We start from the raw sequence: 27,348 nt of genomic DNA, 5'->3' as shown, positions 1-27,348 counted from the left end.
TTGATATTCACTGCATAAAATATAATGTAAATTATCTTTGAAAAAAATTAAAAATTTTTAATCTCCATTCTGATCTAGTAGAATGAAATTCTTTTGCTCTCTGTGTTTATATTTTGGCCAAAAATAAATGAAGAAATTTAAAATCAAGGCATTCACACAATAAATTCTTTGAAATACCTTTCATTTTCTATCTAAAATATTCACTTGATCAAAGAAAATAAAAACTAGTTTACATATGTTGTTTTGAAAACCGTGATTGCTGAAAGAAATGTTTTTGATTACCTCTTAGTCAAATGGATCGACTTCAGAAACTCTTGAAAAGAAGGCTTAGAATATTTGCTTTCTTTAGGAAAATTCTGAGATGCCTAGTACAATAGGAAGGGCATGACTTTCGAGTCACCCCACCTCTATCTTTTGCTTGCTTTTTGATCTGGGCAAGCTGTTAACCTCTCTGAGCCTTGTTTTTTATTTTATTTATTTTTTTCATCTGTAAAATGGGGTTAATATAACCTTCTCTGCAGATTGTATTGAGGACTGGAGATGAGGTGTAGTGCTTTGTGGGTGGTCAGTGCTTGCTATTAGTAGTAGTATGTTGCTGTTAGTAGTTGTTAGTGTAGTTAGAAGTAGTAATGGGGGCGCTACTCAGTAGGAGTAGGAGTATAGCTGGGTGCTGTGCATGGATGAGAGGGGCTCAGTTTCTTTGGTGAGGAAGGCAGCCTGCTCTCTCCACCTGTTTGCACTCTGGACAGGTGAGAGAATTGTCGAGGTAGTCTTTATCTAGTACTGGTGGGCAGGAGTCCACACTATAAAGTCCAAGGTCATTTCTGGCACTGGTAGGTTTTTTCCTGGCAGTTTCTATGGAGAAGCCAGGAGGTAACTGTTTGGCATGTCCTTGTTTTGAGAACTGTAAGCATTCCCATTGACAGAGTGCTAGAGTATGCCAGGCAGCATGATGTTCTGTGCAGGCAATGGTCGGGATGTTTCTCTAGCTTTAGTCTTATCAGAGACCTGGTTTTGTCTTTTTGCTAGGAAGACTCCAGATGCTGGAGAGATTTGTCATCTCTCTCTAATTTGGGCTATTTTGATAGAATATAGCACTCTGTTCAGAAATGTTTTTGATGAACAGAAGGTTCACAGCCTTTGTTACAGAATTGTTCAGTTTCACTTTTTCCCTGTGAGTGGAAAAAAAGTCAAGAGAAAAATAAGTATGAACCAGAAAGAAGTGATTAGAAATAACTGGCCCTAAATCTCTTCCAGTTTTAGTCAGATCTCCTCTCCATTCCAGCTGGTCTTTAACTCCAGTTAAAAGTAAATAATATTCGGGGCGCCTGGGTGGCTCAGTCGTTAAGCGTCTGCCTTCGGCTCAGGTCATGATCCTGGGGTCCTGGGATCGAGTCCCGCATCGGGCTCCCTGCTCGGCAGGAAGCCTGCCTCTCCCTCTCCCACTCCCCCTGCTTGTGTTCCTGCTCTAGCTATCTCTCTCTCTGTCAAATAAATAAATAAAATCTTAAAATAAATAAATAAATAAATAAAAATAAAAAAAGTAAATAATATTCTTTTGACCTTAAAATACAGTGACCATCTAGATCCTGGTATATCTCTATTTCAACATCTCACAAGGACCTTTATGACCCAGCCTCTTCTGTGTCTGCCTTTCTAGTCCCTCCTCTACCACAATTCCTCTGGCACTTGAGGCTCTAGTTATAGGGAACTCCTTGAGGGTCCCAGCATGCTCAGGCTATTCCTTCTGCTAATTTTCCTCCCCATTCTAGTGATTTTCTGACTCCTAAGCTTGCATTTACTAGGAATTAAGACACCACCATCTCTTAAAAGATTCTTTGATTCTTTCTAGATTAAGCTGAATGCCTCTCTTTTGTGTGGCCATTGCAATCTGTCCAAGCATCTTCCATAATTTCATTGTACTCTTAACTTTTGATATATTTGTGTGTTTTCCATGCTAGGTTGTGACCTACTTGAGAGCAGAACCTTGTCTTGTTTATTCTTATATCCTAATACCTAATCATCTCTGGCACAGAGTAGCTACTTAGTAAATGTTTGTTGATGAACAAATGAATGATCTCTGATATGAAGTGACAGGAAGTCATTCCTTGTGGAGTTGGTGGTGTGATGAGAGTTCTGATTTTATGGCTGCCTCTGGTCCTGGCTGAAACAGTGCTTCTGCCTTTGTACTTCCAGGTTGGTAAAAGCAGTATTTTGCTTGAAAATGTGTTGCTTAATTCCGTATGTTCATGGTTTCAGGCTGGGGGGCTATTACTTGCTTTCTGTGGGTCTTGCAAAAGTTCGCTTTGGAAGAAATACAAGTTTTTCATTGGTATTATCTAGCTCTTACTTTGGCCATTTACTGCTGTGAGCACTTTGTCCTCATGTGTGAAGAAGAATGACTAGTCAGTTTGGGTCACAAGGTCTCCAGACAACTAGTGGCCAGCCTGGGAGTGGGTAATGGATTTAACACCAGGTGTTGTGACTTACTGGTGATGGACCTTTGGGAGTTGAGCTCAATATCACCATTTTCAGGATACAAGATTATTTGCCCAAATTTTATTCAGGAATTTGAACTCAGTGACTATGAAATTATCTGTACTAGTTCTTTGCTTAGCCTAATACTGTACTAACACTGAAACTGATGAATTAATTCTTCGTTATGAGGCTGTTCTGAATTACTAAACTAGAAATTAAGGAATTGTGCCGATTCATTAAGTCACCCTCTTGGCTCTTTGTGGTAAAATAACTTGAGAGCATACTATCTAAATTACTTTGATTTAATTCTCATGGTTGATCAGACCACATAGGAATCCCACTGAAGGCCAGGTGTGAGGAACCTTATTAAAACCTACATAATGCAGTTGTTCTTTCATGCAGGTGACAAACATAGTAGACGGCAGAAAAGGAAAACATGAAAAGTAACTGTAGTTAGATTAAAGATAAAAATTGATATGAGATAAGGAAAATTGAAAGTATAAGACATTAAATATGGCAAGCAACTGTGAAGTTGAAGATATTTTGTGAGCAATGTTGAGTTTTTGAGAAGGAATTTTTTTTTACTTTTTATTGTTATGTTAATCACCATACATTACATCATTAGTTTTTGATGTTTTGATAACACCCAGTGCTCCATGCAGAACGTGCCCTCTTTAATACCCATCACCAGGCTAACCCATCCTCCCACCCCCCTCCCCTCTAGAACCCTCAGTTTGTTTTTCAGAGTCCATCGTCTCTCATGGTTTGTCTCCCCCTCCGATTTCCCCCCGAGGAGGAAATTGTTTTAATACAGGTTAGAAGCAAAAAGAACAAGGATCATTTCAGCCGGCATAGGTACATTGGCGGTACTAGTGCCCACTTATGGTCTTATAAGACCATTGATGAAAGTTGTACATGGGCGGAAATGAAAATGTTTGCTTTATGGAAGGCAGCTATGCTAACGCTACACCACCAACGCTAAAATGTTTGCTTTATGATAAGTATACCTTGCACACCTATCATATTATAGTTCATAAAACACTTTCGTATACATTTCCTTTACTTTACCCTCCCAACAACCCTGTGATGCAAGTTGCTCCATTTTACAGATGAGGAAGCAAACACAAAGAGGTGAAGTGGCTTGCTTTCAAGTGCACAAAGCCAGTAAGAAGAAATTAGGACTTGATGCCAAGTTTTCTGATCCTAAGTTTAGGACCCCTTTTATGTCCTCATAGGATACTGTGAGGTCTTCAGTTTGGGGGGATAGTTACTCCTTATTTTAGGCTTCAGGCCAGTAAAAGGTACACACAAAGAAGGCAGTTCCACACGGGGAGTAGAGCATCTGCTCTGTTAACAGTAGCCCAGAAATTCTAAAGGGCTGGATGGGGGAGGAACCTAGAGGGAGCCCCACCCTCCTAACAGATCACTTAGTGCTCAAGAGAAAAACCCAGAACCAGGTGGTTTTTGCAATATTTGACACTAGTAGTGATCTTCCTCCTGATGTGATGATGTATAGAAATTGGACCAAAAAAAAGAAGTTTGGGAAAGAATTCTTTAGGGGTGATTCTAACTTGAGCTCAGGCTCTTTGCCTTCATTGTGCTTTCTAGTTCCAGTGTCTCCCCCACACCATCTCTCCACCTTTCTCTTCCCCACTGTTTCACCCACCTCCCTCTTAGCTTGGATGCCGGTTTGCCATGGCCCACAGTTTCAGTGCTGCCTTACCTGGGTCTGAGAACCATTTACCTGCCTGACTTTGTCTGCTCTGCCAGTTGCCATCCCTAAACTTTCTCTTCTGGCTTCTTTTGCTAACCCTAGGCTGCTCAGTGTTTCTGGGAAGTCGGGAAAATGGGATGTCTTATTGACAGCAGTTGCCACTGCCTCACTTGAGTTGAGCTCTGTCTGCTCCTCATGGTGCTCCTGTGCTGCCTTCTCAGGATCCCATTTCTTTCACCAACTGCTTGCATGTTTCCCAAGGCTCATTTTTTCTTTTTTAATTTTTAAAGTAATCCCTGTACCCAACATGGGGCTCAAACCCATAACCCCGAGATTAAGAGTTGTAGCTCCAGCAGCTGAGCCGGCCAGGTGCCCCAAGGTTCATTTTTTCCATAGGCCCTAGACCTGCCCTCTATCTTCCTCATTCTTGACCATGACCTTACTTTAAGGCTCCTGCTCCCTATTTTTTCCCGTTACCTTTCTTTTTTTTAAGATTTTATTTATTTATTTGACAAGAGAGAGACACGGCGAGAGAGGGAACACAAGCAGGGGAGTAGGAGAGGGAGAAGCAGGCTTCCCGCGGAGCAGGGAGCCGGTGCGGGGCTTGATCCCAGGACCCTGGGATCATGACCTGAGCCGAAGGCAGACGCTTAATGACTGAGCCACCCAGGTGCCCCTCCCCTTACCTTTCTATCATGACACTTTTTTTTCTTTTTTTTAAATAAGATTTATTTATTTATTTGAGAGAGAGAGAGAGAATGAGCAGGAGGGGCAGAGGGAGAGGGAGAGAGAATCCCAGGAAGACTCTGTGCTGATCCCACGATCCCGAGGTCATGACCTGAGCTGAATTGGAACCAAGAGTCAGAGGCTTAACTGACTACACCATCCAGGCGCCTCTCTATCATGACACTTTCATAGTTCAGAATCTCTTGCTTTTGGAAAGTCCTTGACTTTTTAACATTTTTCCCCATGATTTTACCAGTAATATATGAGCATAATAAAATCCAGGCATTTTTAAATAAGGAAAGGAACCCATAATCCATGTCCCAGTGTTAATCACCATTAAGATTTCAGTCTATTTCGGCTGGGGTGTTGATCTTGGGGTGATAAGATAGAGCCCTGTGTGGGGTGCAGAGTCTGCTTGAGACTCCCTCTTCCTCTCCCTCTGCCTGTCCCCTGAGCGGGTGTGCAGGTGCACTCTCTTTTTTTCAAATAAATAAATAAATCTTAAAAAAAAAAAAAGAATTTGGTCTATATTTATCCATATTTTTTTCTACTGGGTATGCTAATGTGTGTATGGGTGCATGTGTATGTGTGAGAAAAAGATATAAAGTAATTGCTTTTTACAGAAGTGGGATTACAATATATCTACTCTTCTATAACTTTTTCATTTAATGCTTTTATCTTGGGCATTTTCCCATGTCTAATACCCAGATCTATAATATATTTTAATAGTTACATAGTATTATATTATTTGTATCAATTTTTCTAGTCCCCTGGTGATAGACATTTGTTTTTGTCTTTGCAGCTAACAAGCATCCTTGTATATGTGTATCTTTGTGTACTTCTTTGTATACATTGTATACATCTTTCTGTACTTTGTATACTTTTTTTTTTAAGATTTTATTTATTTATTTGAGAGAGACAATGAGATAGAGAGAGCATGAGAGGGGGGAGGGTCAGAGGGAGAAGCAGACTCCCCGCTGAGCAGGGAGCCCAATGCGGGACTCGATCCCGGGACTCCAGGATCATGACCTGAGCCAAAGGCAGTCGCTTAACCAACTGAGCCACCCAGGCGCCCTACTTTGTATACTTCTTAGGATAAAATCCTACAAGTGGATTTTCTGTGTCAAAGGAAATGCATGTTTAAAATTTTTCTAGATAATACCAAATAACTGAAAAGATTGTGTAGTTCTCCTTTAGCACTGAACATTATCAAATATTTTTAATCTTTACCAATCTGAAGCCTAATTTTGAACTAATTTTTTTGAAGCCTAGATAACATTTTCTTATTCAGGAGGATGAGCATCTTTTCATGTGTTTATTTTAGATGTATTAATTAATTAATTAATTAGTCAATTAATCAGTGTCTCCTTTCTAGCATCTTCCTAACCTCCCCTCCTCTTTTGATTTTTATCTATATGCAAGGTAGAACCATAGTAACTTTACTTAGCTCTGGGCCTCTCATGCCACCCTAGCCTTCTCCTTCCTATCCCTGTTTCTTATCTAAAATGCAATTTTACTGCCATTTCCTTACCACCTGTTTTATCTGTGTCTCTTAATGCTTTGTGGTCTGGCTTCTGGTCTTACATTTCTCCTGCACACTATCTCTGAGGTGAATTCCTTATTGCCGGGACAGCAGTTTTTTTTTTCTTGATGTTTGCTCTCCCTTGTTTTGACCAACTCCCTACTCCCCACCATCTTTGCAGGGAAGGAAGCCACGCATGAGTGGACTTTTTATTATGGAAAATTTCAAACATATACAACAACAGGGAGTGTAGTATATGAACGCCATGTACCCATCACCCCGTTTTGACAATTATCAACATTTCCCCAATTTTTTCTTTCAGTTGTCCTCCCCACTTTTTGGTGGTTGTTGGCATATTTCAAAGCTAAATCTCAGACATTGCACTGAGTATATATCTCTTACTAATAAGAACATCCTATTTTTTTAAAGAATTTATTTATTTGATAGAAAGAGAGCACACACGCATGAGCAGGGTGGAGGGGCAGAGTGAGAGGGAGAAGCAGACTCCTTGCTGAGCAGGGAGCCTGATGCGGGGCTCCATCCCAGGACCCTGAGATCATGACCTGAGCCGAAGGCAGACACTTAATCTACTGAGCCCTCCAGGTGCCCCAAGAACATTCTATTTTTTAAACATCATTACCTTGCCATTTTCCACCCTAATAAAAATTAACAGTATTTCCTGAATAGTGAGGACTTGATTTTTAAAAAATTTTTTAAAGATTTTATTTACCAGAGAGCGAGAGCGAGAGGAGAGAAAGCACAAGTGGGGGGTGGGGCAGAGGAAGAGGGAGAAGCAGACTCCCCACTGAGCCCGATGCGATGAGCCCAACTTAGGGCTCCATCCCTGGGCTCCCGGATCATGACCTGAACCAAACTCAGACACTTAACTGACTGGGCCACCCAGGTGCCTCAGGACTTGATTTTTAATTCTGGCTCTGATACCTGCTGTTTAACTTGGGCAATTTATAAGCTTGTTTTCTCCTCTTGAATGGTAGTGAGGATAATCATAATTCCGTCTCATAGGATTGTTGTGAGATTATCTCATATACTCCCACATAAAGTGTTTAGCACAGTGCTTTACCTACGTGGGGCACAAACATTTTTTGTCTCACTCTGTCTTTATTCACCCATTCATTCATTCAGCAGATTATTTTTTGAGCATGTATGTTTTAGCTGAAGAGGAAATACTGACCTTGGCTTCTAGGATTCTACACTGTCTTGATTCGCTGCCTAACTCTCAGATGTGCCTTTGTAAAAGCCCTTCCTTGTCCCTCTGGATATGGATGTAACCCAAGTTTGTTGTTTTCCTCTTCTATTCCCTCTTAGCCTGGCCCTCAGAGACCTAGCACTTTCACTCCCACCACTTCAGGCTGTCCAGGTGACTCAGTTCTATAACTGTGGTTTCTTCACAAAGCAACAAACCTACATTTCATCTTGACTTTTGGACATTTCTGTCTGACCAAGGGGACGAGTGTAAAGTGTACTGAATTGAGTCTGCACACCAGGGCTGCAACTCCATCTCAGCCACTTTCATGGCTTGAGCAATTCAGTCACCTCTCTTGGTCTTGGTCAGAAGGACAGAAGGGCTGAATTAGAGTCTGAAGTCCTAGGCAGCTTTAAAGGCCTATCAGCTGTGAGAAAGTGGTTTTAGAAATGTCCTCAGCATAGATGGAACCATAGCCACCATTCTCCCCAAACAAGTTTCTGGCTTCCCCCACCTGGCCTCTGCTGGGAAATCCAGGCTTTACTCTGGCTCTTCCCTCTCCTTTGTCCTCAACATAGGGCTGGTTACCTCGTGGCTAGATCTTCAGGTGATCTTGATTCCTGGCTCTTCCTGGAACACATTGTTGGCCCTTTTCAGCTTTACATCTGTATTCACATTTTGTCCTTTGGTCATATTCATGTTGTTTCCCCTGAACCTGTGTTCTGGCCATTGAAATTATGACCATCTTTGTAGGCTTAGTTCAGGTGACAGCTTCATCCACACTGGAAGTGAGTCCTCCGTCTTTTGACTCTCATGACTGGCAGCATATCAGTGACATTTCACAGAATACCTATTTTCATATATTTGCATAAGTTTTTTTTTTCCTTTTTTTTTCTTACCTTCTAATTTGTAATCCCCTTTAATACAGGTACCACATTTACATTGTGTGTAATTTTGCATCATACAGTGTCTATCACAATTCGTTGTGCTGATAGTTTTGCAATAAATACTGATTGAATAAGTGAACTAAAGTGGACTTTGCTTCAAGGTAAGAACATTTACAGAAATGTTTTTAGGGCGCCTGGGTGGTTCAGTTGGTTAAGCGACTGCCTTCGGCTCAGGTCATGATCCCAGAGTCCTGGGATCGAGCCCCACATCGGGCTCCCTGCTCAGCAGAGAGTCTGCTTCTCCCTCTCCCCCTGCCTGCTGCTCTGCCTACTTGTGCTCTCTCTCTCAGTGTATGTCAAATAAATAAATAAAATCTTAAAAAAAAAAATGTTTTTAAACCCGGGTGTTCAAAGGATGTGATAGTTACAGTCAAGAATGAAGAAGGCCTAGCTTGTGAAATGGTATAAATGGTACTAATTTAGTACTAATTCCTTGATTCCAAAAATTCAAAGAATCCTCTGCTTTCCTGTCCTGTCTCAGAGTTGGGAGATTTTTCTGACTCTTGGATAATATGACTTAGCTTCTCCAAAGTGTCTCTGGTACCACTGTTGTCATTATGGAGTAGCTAAAGGTAATCAACAATTATTGAAAGCTAACTTACTATGTGCTAGGCAGTGCACTAATTATTTTTTCACTTAATTTAAAAAATCTTACATGAGATATGCACTTTATTATTCTCATTTTATAAATGAAAGCTAGGTTTAGAGAAATTAAGTAACTTCTTCAGTGTCCTTTAGCTAGAAAGTGGCAATGCTGGGACTCTGACCCAGGCCATCTCATCTCAGAGCCCATACTCTTTTTTTTCAGAGCCCATATTCTTAATTGATTTACTGCTTTCCTGTCCAAAACACATTCACTGCCAGTTAGCTCTTTGATGTTTATTTTTCACTCATCCCTTATCAGATACCTTGTGTGAATTTATTTTTTCCTTCCCAAACCAGCTATTCTTCTGTTCTTCCTGATTTTGGTGAAGAGATGCCATTGCTCTTGCAGTCATCCAGACTTTAAGCCTCAGAGTCCTATTTAATTCCTCCCTTTCCTTCCCATGCAGAAAATTCTGTTGAGTTTTCCTTGGTAGTGCCTTACCCCTCCTCCATTCTTTCTGGTTTCTTTGCCTTTCCCTTAACCCAAGCCCTTCAGGTCTAGTCCTGGATTGTGACAGCTGATTTTCCTTTCTCCATTCTCTCATCTTTGCAGTTCTGAAAGGATTGTCTTTCACCCATCTATCTCCACTTAAAAATCCTTCTGTGGTCCCTGTAGCTGGGATTTCTAAAAGCCAGTTTTCAAATAGTGTCATAAGCACCTGTGGGACTTCTTTAAACTGTGTAAAGTCTTCAGAATAACACTATGAGATCAGTGCTATTATTTGCAGTTTAGAGATGAGAAAACGGAGGCTTAACCAGACTGAGTCACTTATACAAGATCGCTATTGGTGGGAACTGGGGAACTATGTATTTTTAATAAGCTCAACAGATTCTGATGCCCTGAAAAATACCAGGTTTAGGAAACAAAAACCAGGCAGCCTTCAACTCCTTTTAGAATTCCTTCTCTAAATGTCTTTGTGGTTCCAGTGACCCCTCCATATGTGAAATTTCTGTAGCATTTGACTCTTGATTATGCCTATCTTACTGATGTCTTTCCTGAATAGCATACTCCCCTGGCTGGTTCTTCCTCTGCCTCTCCGACTTGCTCTGCAGACTACTATTCTCCACTCCCTGGTGATTTGGCCTGTTCTTGGCTACCCTTCCCCCTCTACACATACTCCCTGAGTCTCCTGCATATTTGGGGCTTCAACTACCTGAGTGTGGTAGGAACACCCAAATCTGTATCTCTGATCCCAATTCATTTTCCAGCTGTTTCTGGCATTTTACTGTTTAACAACACTATTACCTACACCATTGTTCAAGCAGGAAACCTGGGCTACAGAAGAGCTTGGAGTTAGAAGTCTAAGTTAATATCAAATTCTACTACTCTCTAGCTGGGTATAATTGGGACGGATCACTTAACCTCTCTAAACCTTAGATTTCTTCTTCGTGGAATGGGGATAACATTACTTTCCTTGTGGTATTGTGAAGATATTATGAGAGAATGTCAATAAAACATTTAACAATTTCATTAATATTTATGGAGCCCTTCCTATATACCAAGGACTGTGTTAGATGCTGGGGAGATAGTGGTGAGCAAGGCTGCCCTCATGGGGCTCCGGTTAGCTACTGAAGCCTTACTGGTTTTGTCTCCTCAGTCTCTAATGTTTCCACTTTTCTCCTTTCTCATTGCCCCTACTGTGGTTCAGGGTCTCACCACCTTTTGCCCAGTGCTACAGAGCTTCCTACCTAATCTCCTTGCCTCCACGCTGCCACCAGAGTGTTCTTTTTCTTTTCTTTTTTACTTATTTATTTTTTTAGGGAGACAGAGCACACGTGTGCAAGCAGAGGGTGGGGGGATAAGGGCAGAGAGGAGAGAGAATCTTAGGCAGGCTCCACATGGAGTCTGACTTGGGGCTTGATCTCACAACCCTGAGATCATGACCTGAGCTGAAATCAAGAGTCAGATAACCTAACTGACTGAGGCACCCAGGCATTCCCAGAGCATTCTTTCTGGGAATTTAGATGATGCCACTTACCTTCGGTGGCTCTCTTTAGGGGCAAAAAGACTATGGGGAGGATTGCATGGAGATAGATATTGAGTCCACTTCTGAGCTCAGCAGAGAAGGGCTCAATAGTATAATGGTTATGTCTGCCAGAGATAGAGATAGGAAGGTGTTGCCAAGTGCCACATATTTGCCAATCCTTGTATAGGACAAAGTTCAGACTCCTTAGCAAGGTCTTCAGGACACTGTTGGATCAGGATCTGGCCTGTCTACTTCTCATCTCTTGCAATCTCCCCATTTACTCCCCAACCTGTAGTCCCATGGAACTGAATTTCTGCATGTGTCATTCCCTCTCCATGAATGACTTCATCCTTCTCTTCTTAAAGCTCTTTAATTTTTTTCTTTTTTTAAGATTTATTTTTTGTGTGTTTGTTTGTTAGAGAGAGAGTGTGCATGCACAAGCAGGGGGAGCGGCAGGCAGAGGGAGAAGCAGACTCCCGCAAGGAGCCTGATGTGGGACTTAATCCCAGGGTCCTGGGATCATGACCCAAGCGGAAGGCAGACATTTAACTGACTGAGCCACGCAGGCTCTGTCCTTTAACATTCATATCTGTTGTCTGTTCTGGAAAGCCTTGCCCAGCCTTTCCAGGTAAAATTATTTCTTTCTCTGTCCTGTAGAACCTTAGTTTGTCTATCTGTCCGTCCGTCCGTCCTTCCTTTTTTTTTTTTTTTTGAGAGAGGGATAGAGTACGTGCACACAGTGTGAGGGGAAGGGGCAGAGGAAGAGAGGGAGAGAGAATCTTAAGCAGGCTCCACACCCAGTGCAGAGCCTGATGAGGGACTCGATCTCACAACCCTGAGATCATGACTGAGCTGAAAGAAACCAAGAGTTAGATGCTTAACTGACTGAGCCATCCAGGCGCCCCCCTCTTCAGTCTTCTGAAATATAATTCACATATCATAAATTTCACCATTTTTAAGTCTTTAATTCAGAGGCTTTTAGTACATTCACAAGGTTATACAACCATTACCACTATCTAATTCCAGGGCATTTCGTTGCTACAAAAAACCCCCCATATTTATTAAGTCATCACTCCCTACACTCCCTTACCTCTATCTCCTGGTAACCACTAATCTACTTTTTGTTTCTATGGATTTACCTATTCTGGGCATATCAGATGAATGGAATCAGACAGTATGTGGCCTTCTGTGACTGGCTTGTTTCACTTAGCATGATGTTTTCAAGGTTCATCCATGTTGTAGCATGTGTCAGTACTTCATTCCCTCTCAGTGCTGAGTAATATTCCATTCTGTGGATATGCTACATTTTGTTAATCCATTCATCAGTTGAACCTTAGTCATGTGTTGTACTTGCCAGATTGCTCGCAGTATATGCTTACATATCTGTGTCAATTGATGGGATGATCCCTGGAGGGCTCTCGTCATCACTCTGTGACCAGGATTCTCTGTGTGTCTTCAGTGCTTATCAGTACTGGTCAATAGTAGATGTTTTTCTTTTTCTTTTCTTTTTTTTAAGATTTTATTTATTTATTTGACACTGAGAGAGACAGTGAAAGTGGGAACACAAACAGGAGGAGTGGGAGAGGGAGAAGCAGGCTTCCCGCCGAGCAGGGAGCCCAGTGTGGGGCTCCATCCCAGGACCCTGTGATCATGACCTAAGCCAAAGGCAGACACTTAACGACTGAGCCACCCAGGCTCCCCTATAGTAGACGTTTAATCAGTATTCAGTGATGAATTGTTTTATCTCCCTTTCCAGAAAACCTGACACTTTCTAGCTTTTCAGCGTTCCTCAGATCCAAGCTATGATTCCTGTGCAGAGAATGTCCTTTCCTTCCTTCCTCACTTGTCTAATTCTGCTGTGCTTCGGGGTTGTTTCAAGGTCTTCCTCCTCCAGAAAGCCTTCCAACAGCATTTAAACCTCAGATGCTGTTGCTTCCTTCTCTGAACTCTGGTGCATTTGGGGTCTCTATTATTCATTAGTCACTTAATAAATATAATCTTAACTTTGTCCTTAACTAGATTGACAGTAGGCCCACCAACACTGATTCCTTTTTTGCACTCCCAATAAAAAGCTACTCTAATTATGTAATGGAATTACATCTAACATTTTACCTTAAATTGAGCTATTCTTTGCAAAAGGAAGAAAAAAGAGCAAGAAATAATGACTTAAATAGTGAGGTAATTTCTACTCACCATTTTACTCAGTGAATGAGTACCCACAGGCAGTGTATGCAGGCAGTGTTGTTACAGTTAATATGACAAAATCTATACATTTAAAGAATTCTTGACCATTGGCAGAAGAGAAATTGTTTAGGTGGTGTAGTGATGAGTTGGTAAGTATTCTACCAAAAGAGAAGGAGAAGGAAGGAGAAGAGGGAGAATAATAGTAATGGGGAGCCATAGAGAATTGTTGATGTAAAAAGATTTGTTGGAAATGACAAGGAAGAGGATGAATAAGGAAGCCTGTAAGCTGGAATCTTCGTAAGATTACTGGACTGGTCCAAGCAGCAAAACACATGAGGGTTTAATTTCTGAATACTATAACTTTTTGGAATTCGGTGTATATATCTACAGGAATACATCCATGAAACTATCTATAGTGTATTTATGTGGGCAGTTGGAAAGGCTGTTCAAGGCTGACTTTATTGATGTCTTTCGCTTTAGGCTTTCATGGGAGCCCTAGCTAAGATGAGGCCCCTGTAGTAGGTACCCAGTGAATTTTTGTTGGCAATGTGAGAGTGTGGTCACTGGATGTGGACATGAATAGGGACAGTCACAGCCTGAAAAATATGATGCTACTAAGGATGGGGGTGAGACCAGGGAGGATCTGTTCGCTGATTGCTTCGCTTTACAGAGAGAGAATACACGTATAAAGACGAAATGTTGATTTTACAGTTATATATATTTTATTTGTTTTGTTTTTTATTTTTATTTATTTTTTATTAACATATAATGTATTACTTGTTTTAGGGGTATAGGTCTGTGATTCATCAGTCTTACACAATTCACAGCACTCACCATAGCACATACCCTCCCCAGTGTCCCTCACCCAGCCATCCCATCCCTCCCACCCCCCTCCACTCCAGCAACCCTCAGTTTGTTTCCTGATTTTACAGTTACAAAGTCATATCTATTATAGGACAAAAGAATAACAAAGAAAACTTTTTTGATAAAACTACCATCCAAAGATAAAAACGGTTAAACTTCTGGTGCATTTCTTTCGTGTGTGTGTGTGTGTGTGTTTCCTGTGCATATATAAGTACTTGCATGAGTGTTATTTTTTAAATGGGGATTTAAATATTAATAAGCTTTTTTGGTGCTTTTTATACAAAATTATATTGTAAAAATGGTCTTGAAACTCTTCCCCTGAAATTTGCTCTCTGTGTTCTCAGACTCTTCCTCTAAAGGTTATAAGCCTGTTTGACAGAGCCATCTGTTTTAAATATTGGTAGATTTATTTGTTCATGAACCTTACCAGGTCTGTCTTGCAAGCTCTGGTTAGGACAAGTTGGAATTTACCCGATTGACCCAACCAGTGCTCTCAGCCCAAATTCCTCCATCAGAGAGACCTGTGACCTGGTCTCATCTGTCAGATGTCCCCTGCTAGACTTGTTTTTCATCTATTGACACTAGAGTGGGTATTTCAGATTAAATGTTTTTAAAAACATTTTAGAGATGCTTAGAGGAAGTCTTGATTTTTTTTTTTTTTTAAGATTAAAATTAAATCAAAACCATGTGCTATGGCAGTGTCTTACAACTCCACGTCAAGGGCATTTTGGCTAGTTTTTCTCCGTTGAAGACTCATTTCTCATACTGTTATTCCATAAGTGAAAGTAGCAAAGAATGCCTTTGTGAGGTATAAAATCAATGCATTACTTATGAGAAATCATATCTGTGAAACAGTAGCAGCATCAATAAAATAGCCTATTGAAGTTGAAACTGTTATTCTTTCACATTTAATATGTTTAAATTTTGTATCAGCTGATAGTCTTCCTTTCCCAGGTTGTCTCTCAAGCTATCTAGCTTCTCATAAAGAATCTTGAATCTTCATGTGGGTAGAACATTTGGTTCTTACTACTTACATAAATCTTATTTCTAGCTTAAAGGGAGAATATCTCTGTCCTGGATATTTTTCATCTAGTAACTTCAGTGTCTTACACTTGGTAACTTTTGCCTCACCTGATGGCTGCAGATCTGAACTAATACATTCCAGAGCCCTGTTTGGTTCCCTTCTTCAGTGAGTGGGCCTTTTGGTGTGGGTTATTCTCACTGTTCCGTGTTCTTCTCTCCTCTACTGTTTTATTCACTCATTGTTTGTAGACTTGGTTTATCCAGTTTTGTCTGGATAGAAATGCCTATTTTCTGGGCTTGGGGCCAATTTTTTACTTAACTTTTGGGTAACACTGTACAGTATCCCAGCTGCTGTCTGAAGAGATGAGCTCTCCAAAAGCAGTTTTATTTGTTTAGAAACCAAATAGCACATATTATGGTGGAAGATGTTACACACATATTGGAAAGAAAAACAGGCTCTCCCTAAGTGGAACATGGGTTGTCTGTATGAGAACCAACATAGTGCTGTATACCGGGCAGTCTCACCTACTGGGGTTTTCAAATGGGCTGGAGCTGCAATAAGACTAGTGTTTTCAGGGGCACCTGAGTGGCCCAGTCAGTTAAGCGGCTACTGTCAGCTTGGGTCATGGTCTCAGGGTCCTGGGATCGAGCCCCACATACTGCTCCCTGATCAGCCGGGAATCTGCTTCTCCCTCTGCCCTTCCCCTGCTCATTTTCTCTCAAATAAATAAAATAAAATAAAGACTAGTGTTTTCAGAAGAGACACTGTAAAATAAGTTTCACATCTATGTAGGATTTGTTTGTATTGTGCTAGATTATTAAGTACTTACTATGTTGCTGGGTCATGTGCTGTGTGAACCCTTACTGCACCTTGATGTGTAGATGTCATTACCCCAGATGAGGAGAAGGTAAATAATTTATTCCAGTTAACTGGTGCCTTTAACCTGGGTTTCTCTGACACCACTCTGTGATATACCTACTGCCTCTTCAACATTGCTGATAGTAAAAGCTGGGATATGCATGACATCTGGTCTCTAGCCTGGGCTGATGTCTGAGGAGGAGGTGACAGCAGCGCCCTAGGCACTGGTTAGGGATACCTGGAAGAGAAGCCTCCTGTGTCTTTTACTCTTTCATTAAGACCTGAAGAACAGTACTCCATTAGCTGTTTATTTTACCTCCTGAATGGTTCTCAAGTCTGGCCTTTCCTCTGTCTTTTTAACTGGCTCTCTTTCTTGTTTTTTACTCCATCATCACATTTCTTCAGCAAATTTTTTCCCCAGGCCATGTTTTGAACTTACAGTATGCTAAATACTGAGCTGAGTGAACCTCTACTGCTACTCAGTATTCTTTGTTGACTAGCACCCCAGGAGGCTGTATCCTGAAGTAATGGCTTTGGTTTCACACAGTGTTTGAGCTTTCCAAGTACTGGTTCTCAGTCATCGCTTCTGTTCATTCTTTGAAGCTTCATAGAACAGACTGATCCAAGATCTCAGAGCCTCTTTATGTCAGGGTACAGAGAATGTGCATTTTATTTTATTTTATTTTATTTTATTTTATTTTATTTTTAAGATTTTATTTATTTATTTGAGACAGAGAGAATGAGAGAGACAGAGAGCACATGAGAGGGGAGAGGGTCAGAGGGAGGAGCAGACTCCCTGCAGAGCAGGGAGCCCGATGCGGGACTCGATCCTGGGACTCCAGGATCATGACCTGAGCCGAAGGCAGTCGCTTAATCAACTGAGCCACCCAGGCGCCCTTATTTTATTTTATTTTAATTTTTATTATTTTTAAAAATTTTTATTTGAGAGCGAGGGAACACGTGTGTGCGTGCATGCATGTGTGTGCGTACACGTGGGGAGGAGCAGAGGGAGAGGGTGGGACAAGAGTGCATATCCTGTTGGGGGGGTTGACCTCACGACCCCGAAATCATGACCTGAGCTAAAATCAAGACTCAGATGTTCAACCTACTGGGCCACCCAGGCGCCCCCAGAGAATGTGCATTTTTGTAAAAGAACCTCTTGGTTTATAAAGCCATGGTCTCCGCACCCCTCTTCCCCCAGTGTGTTTATCAAAAATCACAAGGGTCAGCAGTTAGAATGTAGTAATAGCATAGTATTTGCTTTATCGTTTTGCTTAGAAGGGGTTATTCCTTTTTTTAAAAAATTTATTTATTTGACAGAGAGAGATCACAAGTGGGGGCGGGCCCAGAGGGAGAGGAAGAAGCAGACTCCCGGCCAAAAAGGGAGCCTGATGCAGGGCTCGATCCCAGGACCCTGGGATCATGACCTGAGCTGAAGGCAGATGCTTAACCGACTGAGCCACCCAGACACCCCGGGGTTATTCCTTCTTAACTCTTTTCTATGTGTAAGCATTTGGTAGTACATTTAGTGAGTTTGAACTAATTGTTAAGTCTGCAGATAATGAAAGTATTGACTTTCCCTGACACTGGAAAAGGCTCAGGTGTGGGAGGATTAGTTACTAGGTGGTAGACTATTGGCTTGTCCTCCACAGATCATAATCCCTTTCCTTTCTTTTTTTTTTAAAGGTTTTTTTTTTTTATAAGATTATTTATTTATTTGACAGCGAGAGACACAGCGAGAGGGAACACAAGCAGAGGGAGTGGGAGAGGGAGAAGCAGGCTCCTGGCCGAGCAGGGAGCCCGATGCGGGGCTCGATCCCAGGACCCTGGGACCATGACCTGAGCCGAAGGCAGGCGCTTAAAGACTGAGCCACCCAGGCGCCCTCCCCTTTCCTTTCACTAATGTTCCTCTTAATTCCCTAAATATGCTGTGGCTATTTTCAAATCTTCCTTAAAAATCGATTACCTTTACGTGTGGCGGCTATGTTCAAAGAGCCCCAGTGGATGCCTGAAGCTGCAGATAGTACCAAACTCTATATGTACTGTGTTTTTTTCTTATCCATATGTATGTATGATAAAGTTTAAATTTATTAGGCACAGTAAGAGATTAACAATAAAAATGATAGAACAATTATCACAATATACTGTAATAAAAATTATGTGAATGTGGTCTCTTTCTCTCAAAATACCTTACTGTATTGTACTCACCTGTTGTGTAATGATGTGAGATGATAAAATGCCTGTGTGATGAGAGGCAGTGAGGTTAATGACATAGGCACTGCTGACCTGACCATGTGTCAGAAGGAAGACCATCTGCAGATAAGGGAAGGATCACTGTATTTCCTGTCAAGTTTAGAGGAAGCCTAGAGGAGACACCTTTTGGGAAGCAAAATTAAATAATTGACTCAGCTATTGATACGTTTTTCAGGATTTTGAGTCAGCTGGCTCTAGAGTCGTTATACTGGTGTTAATGTGTTATATCGATAACAGTCTTTTGAAGTGTTTGAAGCTGCTGCCAGGGCTTGGTAAGGACCCAGGAAATCTACAGGCAAGGAGTATCTTTTCCAAAGCAATGAAGGAATTTGTCTCTGCCTTACACAGGAAAACAAATGCCTACTGTGGGCCACATTTAGCAGATTATAGTAAACTTGGAGTCCTCCATATATGTAACTGAAGATGTGAGATTTGTTATCTAGGATGCTTAACCAAATGTAAACAGAGCAAGGAGTTAGAAATGGACTACATATGAGGTATAAGAGGTGCTCTTGGAGTCTTCCTTTCCTGGGTGCCTGGCTGGCTCAGTCGGTAGAGTATGAGCATGTGTCTCTTGATCTCAGGTTCTTGAGTTCAAGCCCCACATTGGGCATGGAGCCTACTTAAAAATAAATAAGGGGGCGCCTGGGTGGCTCAGTTGCTTAAGCGTCTGCCTGTGGCTCAGGTCATGATCCCAGTGTCCTGGGAAGGAGCCCTGTGACGGGCTCCCTGCTCAGCAGGGAGTCTGATTCTCTCTCCCCCTGCTCTTGGCACGCATGCTCTCTTTCTCCCTCTCAAATAAATAAAATCTTAAAAATAAACACGGAGTCTTCCTTTCTTTAACCCTCTAAAGAAGAGGGTAATTAATATTCTTAGGATTCAATACAGCATGTATATATGCTTCTTGTCTAAACCAGAGATAGCCTATTGAAGAAACTAGTCCAGATGTGATACTTTAATAGGGGAAAAAGAGTTAAAATGGGGCAGTTACAGCTGTGCAGGAGCCTGTAGTGCCTGTTATTTATATGTTTATAATAAGATGCTGTTAAGAAACCATTTTTCATTTGAGGATCATGTGTTTGATGCCTTTGTACAAATCCAAAGGACAGAAGCTTTATTTCTTCCCATTTTGTTGATGATAGTGGAAGGTATGGGACCTCTGAAGGCAGTGTCTAGAGGTGAGAACAGAGAGGACTTTTCACTCCTTGCACACTACTGAGTTTAATTACCAGTCTCAGATGCTCTGGGAAGCCAACATAAGTTGCCAGGATTGTGCTTCAGGAATGTGTATGAGTATTGAACTCTTCAGTCCTTCTGATTCTTTTCTGAGATTAGGCCTTTTGTCTGTAGAGTTGCTTAACACCAGTACCCCTGGGCCCCAGTTGTTTTGTTTTTGAGGAAAGGAGGCTTTGAGGTAGTACCTTGGCAGGTGATTGTCCTTCCCCAAGAGTAGTTACCCCCCCGCCCCACTCCCAACCTGACACTGTCTAGCACAGGCAGAGCAGGGCCTGCTGTCCTGTTTAATCAGCAAGTATGTTCTTCCTTCACAGTGTGTTTATGTCCATCAAATGTTGATCTTATTACTTAAAAAAAATCATTACATATCAATCCAGTTAGAACTACTGTGGGAATTTTAGTAAGTGATACAGTTTGTGAAACATAGCATGCCTGTGGAAGCTCAGCAGATCAGATTGCCACAAGCATGTGTCCTGAGTAATTGATAAAGGTCATTTAGGGTTGGGTCACCAGCTGAAATGATGTGATGAACCTACACTTATCCAAGTTTCCATCATAAGAACTGGAACTGATTTTTTTAAAGATTTTATTTTTATTATATATTTTAGAAAGCAGGAGAGAGGGGAGGAGCAGAGGGAGAGGGAGAAGCAGACTCCACACTGAGCATGGAGCCCAACTTGGGGCTCGATCCCACGACTCTGAGATCATGACGAGCCAAAACTAAAAGTCAGATACTCAACTGACTGAGCCACCCAGGTGCCCCTGGAACTGATTTTTTTTAAACTAATTTTTAATGCCAAAAAATGACTTTTAGGGGTGGCTACCTGTCAGAACTTTTATTTATTATTTTGGGTGGTAGTTGGTTATTGTTTGTTTATTTATTTCAAACATATAGAAAAGTATTCAAAATAATATAACAGAAATGCTTATGACCTTCCAGCTTTGTATATCTCAGTATATCATAATCCTGCTTCAGATATTCATACTTAAAAAAACAAACCAGAGTGAAGATATTTAACTTCTTAGTCCCATTTATTTCCTTACCCCAGCAGTAACACTATTCTGAATTACATATTATTCTCATGCATGTTTTCCTTCTTTTATTGCATGTATGTTTCCTTACAACATTGGGTGTTCTTTTGTGTATTTTAAAACTTTATATAAGTGGTTATTATCGTGTATTTATCTTTCTATAATTTTCTTTTTCACTTAATATTATGTCATTGAAGTTTATCCATATTGATTTATGTTATATTCTAGTTCATTTATTTCAAGTTGTATAATATTCCATTGAATGAGAGGGCTATAATATAATTGTGCATTTTTTTTAAGATTTTATTTATTTATTTGACAGAGAGAGAGAGAGCACAAGCAGGGGAAGCAGGAGAGGGAGAAGCAGGCTCCCCGCTGAGCAGGGAGTCCGATGCGGGGCTCGATCCCAGGACCCTGGGATCATGACCTGAGCCGAAGGCAGTTGCTTAACTGACTGAGCCACCCAGGTGCCCCGATTTGTGCATTTTCTTATTAATAAGTATTTAGATTGCTTTTTTTTTTCCACCAGTCCTTACAATGATACAACGTAGATTCCCTTGTATACCTGTTCTAGAATTTTCCTAGGAGCAAAATTTATGAATCATAGCGCTGGGTATCTTTAACCTTGCTAGATATTTCCAATTATTCAAAGTATCAGTTTGCACTCCCACCAGTTGTCTGTAAAAACCCTTACTTAGTAGCTTCTCCAGCACTTTGTACTGTCGAACTGTGGCAAAAACTTTATCTAATGTGTGTGAAATGTTTTTTGGTCATTTGAGTTTTCTCTTCTAAGAGTTACCTATTCTTTATCTTCTTACTGGTTTTTAAGAGTTCCTCATATATTGTGGATACTAATCCTTTCACTCGTTCTATGCTTGCAGATATCCCCCAGAGTATGGATTATCAGGCTTTGTTTATGATATTTTCTTATGCAGACATTTTCATTTTCAATATAGTGAAATTTATTGATCTTTCCCTTTATAGTTTATACATTTTGTGCCTTGGGATTTTGATTAGAAGTGCATTGAGTTTTTAGGGAGAATTGACATAAGTCTTCATCTTGGAACATGTCACATCTTTCTGATTATTTAGGTCTCGTTAAGTGAGGTTGTTATACTTTTTACCACAAAAGTTTTAGATATCTTTCCCTAGATTTATTGCCAGATAACATGGTTATTGTTGCTGTTCTAAATAATATTTTTAAAGTTATACTTTCTTTCTAAATGCGTACTGAATGCATATAGAAATAAGATAGATTTGGGGCGCCTGGGTGGCTCAGTTGGTTAAGGGCATACCTTTGGCTCAGGTCATAATCCTGGAGCCTGGGATCGAGCCTCGTGTCAGGCTCCCGGCTTAGCACAGAGTCTGCTTGTCCCTCTCCCTTGCCCCTCCCCCTGCTCATGCACGCCCTCTCTCTTTCTCTCAAATAAATAAAAATAAAATCTTAAAAAAGAAGATAGATTTTTCTGTATTGTTCTTCCATCTAACTGCCTTATTAAGCTCTCCTGTATTTCTAATAATAGTTTAACTGTAGATTTTCTGTGTTGAATAAATAGGATCCTCTGTTGTTGACAGTTTTCTTTTTCTTTCTCTGTTCTGATCTTTATGCTTTGTGTGTGTGTGTCTTGTTTGTTAGAATCTCTAACAACTTGGAGGTGCTTAGGTGGCTCAGTTAGTTGAGCGTCCTGATCTCATGGGTGGTGGGATTGAGCCCTGTGTCAGGCTCCATGCTCAGTGGGAGTCTGCTTTGATATTCTCTCCCTCTGCCCCTTCCCCTGCTTAAGCTCATTCTTTCTCTCTCTAGAGTAAATAAATAAATCTTAAAAAAAAAATCTCTAACAACTTGATATTGATAGAAATATTGATAGCATGCAACCATATCTCGTTCCTGAATTTATAGCATATGCTCCTAGTGTCTCATACTAAATGTGTTGTGGTGGCTTTTGGTAGATTCCTTTTATCCAGTGAAAGAAGTTTTCATTTGGTTTGCAAAGAGTTTGTTTGCTTTTGTCATCATGAATGGGTTTTAAATTTTATGAAAGTTTTTTCTGCCTCTTTTCAGATAGTATACAGTTTATCTCTTTTAATCTGGTAGTTTTATTATCAGAAGTTTTTAGGAAACTAGTTTTGGTCTTACCCTGTTGGCTCTTGCTTTTGTTTGACTGTTGCTCATGTGTTTGTATTTTTGGATTGTGAGCTCATCTTCAATAACGCTTTATCTGTGACTCTTATGTGGCCTAAGTAGAGGTATGTCCCAGAGATGTTTTATATTTACTTCTAGGTGACTAGTGTGTATCACTTGCTTGGGATCACTTTAGTTTAGTTTAGGTTTTTTTTTTAGATTTATTTATTTATTTATTTGAGGCGGGGAGGGGCTGAGGGAGAGGGAGAGAGAGTCCCAAGCAGGCTCCATACTCAGCAGAGTGGGGCTTGATCTCATGACCCTAAGATCACCACCTGAACTGAAACCAAGAGTTGGACGCCTAACTGACTATGCCACCCAGGCACCCCTCCCCCTGCTTTTTTAAAGTAGGCTCTATGCCCAGTGTGGAGCCCAGTGCGGGGCTTGAACTCATGACCCTGAGGTCAAGACCTGAGCTGAGATCAAGAGTTGGACGCTTAACTGAGCCACCCAGGTGCCCCTGGACCACTTCAGCTTTTTTTTTTTTTAAGATTTTATTTATTTATTTGACAGAGAGAGACACAGCAAGAGAGGGGACACAAGCAGGGGGAGTGGGAGAGGGAGAAGCAGGCCTCCCGCCAAGCAGGGAGCCCAATTCGGGGCTCGATCCCAGGACTCTGGGATCATGACCTGAGCCAAAGGCAGACACTTAACGACTGAGCCACCCAGGCACCCCACTTTAGTTTTGATTAATTTCTTGGACCTTGTAGATTGGATACTTTTTTCCCCGTCCTCCAAACTAGGTTGACATAAGCTTTTATGTTGTCTTCTGTATTGGTGGTTAGATTTTTTCTACACCACTCTTTCCTGAGAATATAGCTCTTTAAGTTCCTGTCTTTATGTAGAGGTTGTAGTCTTTCCTTTTTAGCTTCTTTGAATCACAGGGCATTGTTTCTTATCTGACCTCCACCCACCCACAGGTTTGGCACCCTCTTCTTCTGCCTGCCATAGCGTCAGCTCTCAAGAGTATTTGTCTGTATTTTCAGTTTGCCTTTCATTCTTGGTCCTTGGTCTGTTCTATCACTTTTTTTGTGAAAATAGCTGTGCATTTAAAATGGATGTGTATTGTATATAATTTTATTCATATTTCTAGGTGTTTTGCTCTTGGAAGAATTTGCAAGATCTCCTGTCTGCCAAGGTGCCAAGCTGGAAGCCGTAGTCCAAATTGTTAGATGGACCTTGGTCATTGTTGTGGTACCTTGTTGGTTTCTACTAGAAAGCTCTAGAACTGTTAACCTGGCATCATCTTCTGGTGCTGTCCTACCTTCATGACTCTTGTCTACCTAGTATTCAAGTACTCACTCTCAGTTAATAATTTCTTTTGCAGATAATAATTTTATAGGCTTTGGGGCAAAAGTGTAATCAATAGGGGTGCTATAAAGTAGCACACTAAATCTTGGTTTTTACTAATTATGAAATTTGAAATGGAATGTATTTCATAGTTCTTGATCAAGATAACCGCAGCACTAAAGGCATTTGTAAAATGGCACAGGTTCTTTCCATACTTTTATGTTATTGGCCGTTTTTAGAAGTCTGACCAAGCTCAAAATATGTTATTCTTATAATTTCAATACTTTATTGTAAAGAGTAAACTATAGTTTGTGTAATACTAATATCAAGTCCAAAATATACATAGGGGCACCTGGTCAGTCAGTTCAGCGTCCGACTCTTGACTTCTGCTCAGGTCATGATCTCAGGGTCATGAGATCCAGCCCTGCATTGCTTCCAAGCTCAGCAGGGAGTCTGCTTGAGATTCTCTCCCTCGCTCTCTGCCCCTCCCTCTACTCGCACATGCACATGCATACACACACTCTCTTTCCCTCTCTCAAATAAATAGGACTTTAAAAAAAAATATATGTATATACATATATGTAGAGGCCTGCCTAGTGTGTCATACCCAAATTAGTGCAAAAATAACTTAATGATAACAACTTCATTAAGAGCAGCACTACTTTAAAATGGGACATTTGGAATGTGAAGAGGCCCACTTGTCAGAATTATTTGCTATGGAAGCCACTGGTTTTTTTTTTCATCTTTAGTTAAGGGGAGAGACGATTAGGAGATTCTGGAACTACTTGTGATGGTAGTAAGTTCAGTAGTTTTTCAGTTAGCTTGGCTGAGTAGCAGCCTCTAGCCCTGCATTTCTGCCGATGCCGCCATTGACTTAGCTGGGTCTTTCGTTCAGCTTCACTGTGATGTAATAGTGAGTTGCACTCATTCTTGCATGCTGTGGTGGGCAGGAGGAAGGATTAACTCCACATCCTGTCCTTTTTCTATCACTCACTTCCTTTCTCTTTTTTGTGCATTTTTATTTTGGCCATGGTGCTGGGGCAGTGTCCACTTGAGAACAAGCTACAAGAATGAGTAATAACTACCTGTTGACTAAATGATCAAAAGATTGGAACTTCCTTAATCTTGCCCAAACACAGGCCTGGAGTCTCTGTCCTTGAGATTTGGCAGTTGTCTCTAGGTGTTCCACTTTTATTCTTCACTCTCAGTCAACTAGATTATTCTTGGATGGTGGTTGCCAACAGTTGTAGGTTGGCATAGTGAGTGCTGATGTGGCAGAGACTTGTGGTTTAATTCCAGGGCAGCCTCACCCTGGTTAGAGAGAAACCATGCAGGCCTAGACTGTACCCTTAACTGCACTAGGGTAAATGAGTATCTTGGGCACCAGGGATCAAATAAGAGAGTGTGAATGTATTAAGGGCAAATGTTTAGTGTAATTAGGGGAAATAATGCATTGTAAATTTCTTTGTGGGACAAAAATGTCATTTTTCATTTTTGTATTAGGGATAACATTTTAAATTATGATTAGATTTGACTTGGTATTTGTTATTTACTCAAATTACAGACTTCTTTGGTGTCCCAAAATGACATTGTTATTGATTCTTTCTGTTTTGGAGTCAGATAGTCTTATGGCTTCTTGCTCCACATCATTCTTTGAGACATGTATTTGTATCACTCCCACAATGCCTGGCATAGTGTCTTTATTATATCATACCCAGGCTTTGGACTAATTAATCGCTAACCTTTCTGTCTTTTCCTTTGACCATTCTTTCTACAGGATAACTGTCAGCTACTTTTTTCTTTAAATTATTTCCTGAAACTTTTTGTTCATCTCAGTCTGTGACCTTTGTCTCCTCTACCAAGACAGTATCATGGCCCTAAGATTCTTGTTTGAATTATTTTGGTCTCTACCTCCTATATGGTGTAATGAAGTTAATGGCCTTGCCTCCATAGAATAAGCATCTTTATCTGAAGAGTGATGAGAGAGAACTGGTTTGTTGTGTGCATCCACACAAGCCATGTTCCAGTCTTTGAGAGATGGCTCTTCTTCCCAAGAGTCAACATCCATTGTTTTCTGTTTACAGAGATGAGGTTTTCCTGTACGTCCTCTTCTTACTTGCAAAATCTATAGCCTGAGTTTTGTCCAGACTCCATATGCTTTTCCCCAGAAAAGATATAGGAGTATTAGTTTGAAAGAAGCAGCTTTTTTTCTACTTCACTATATTGGCTTTAGGTCAAGTGCACATTCTTTTTCCCACTTATTTTTAATCTTCAGATGTCACTGTTTTCAGAGAGAGACACAGGGCAAGTGTACTTAAGTGGTTCAGTTGTATGAATCTTAAGCTACTTATTTCTGTAATGCTGAAGTGCTTGCACACATGCATGTGTGTGCACGTGCACGTGTGTGTGTGTGTGTGTAGGAGCCTAAGAACTGGGCACAGGTTGAATAACCTTGGTCATAAATAATAGTGAAACACGTAATCTAGATAATTACGTAAGTCTCCTTAGAAGACTGTTCAGAATTGGGCCACATCTATACAAAGAGGGAGGGTGAGCGGGTGAGTCCAATTTCTACCTGCCTGTAGGGTGCTATTTGTTTATGACATTGACTAGACCTAGAGCCTTCCAGAGGGAACCCAGGTGAGACTTGCCTCAGAGATGATTCCAGTTCCTGCTGGGCTCAGGGGAAGAGGGAGAGAGGCCTATCCCCTACCAAGAGGCATCCTGTCTGCATATAGGGATGCTGGGAGGCTTAATTAGCCTTTTTAACCCTACATTTTGTGTCTTAAAGGAAAGGAAATTTCATACTAATTTGTTACTAATTAACTATAGAGAATATTCAGCTAGGTAATCTTTCAAATCTGTACTTTGAAATAAGATATTTCGTACTTGTTAAGTGTTTACATCTTTGGAGAACTAGGAATAGATTATTTTATTCTCTTGTTAAACTGTCTTTTAGAAGGTTTTTAATTTATTTTTACCTCTAAATACTTCATTGTGTATTTCCTAAAGACATTTTTTAAAGATTTATTTATTTGAAAGAGAGAGAGAGCATGCACATGCACATGAGTAGGGTGAGGGGCAGAGGGAGAGAGAGGGGAAGCAGACATCCCCCCTGCATGGGGAGCCTGACGCGGGGCTTAGTCCCATGACCTGACTGAAATCAAGAGTCAGAGGCTCAACGACTGAGCCACCTGGGATGTCCTGAGGCTATCTGGGGGC

The 27,348-nt window shown here is 40.9% G+C and overlaps 1 protein-coding gene across 2 annotated transcripts in view; it reads left to right on the top strand.

Annotated features, from left to right (window-relative positions):
* The window catches only part of RAD54L2 (RAD54 like 2), a 109,040-nt gene that overhangs the window by 2,620 nt on the left and 79,072 nt on the right, over positions 1–27,348 (top strand). The gene's annotated exons all lie outside the window — the stretch shown is intronic.

The sequence above is a fragment of the Mirounga leonina genome, unplaced genomic scaffold (genome assembly GCF_011800145.1).
Source record: "Mirounga leonina isolate KUSES-001 unplaced genomic scaffold, KU_Mleo_1.0 Mir_94, whole genome shotgun sequence".
Taxonomy (NCBI): domain Eukaryota; kingdom Metazoa; phylum Chordata; class Mammalia; order Carnivora; family Phocidae; genus Mirounga; species Mirounga leonina.
Note: the sequence above shows the minus strand (reverse complement) of the source record. Positions and strands in the feature narration are given on the sequence as shown.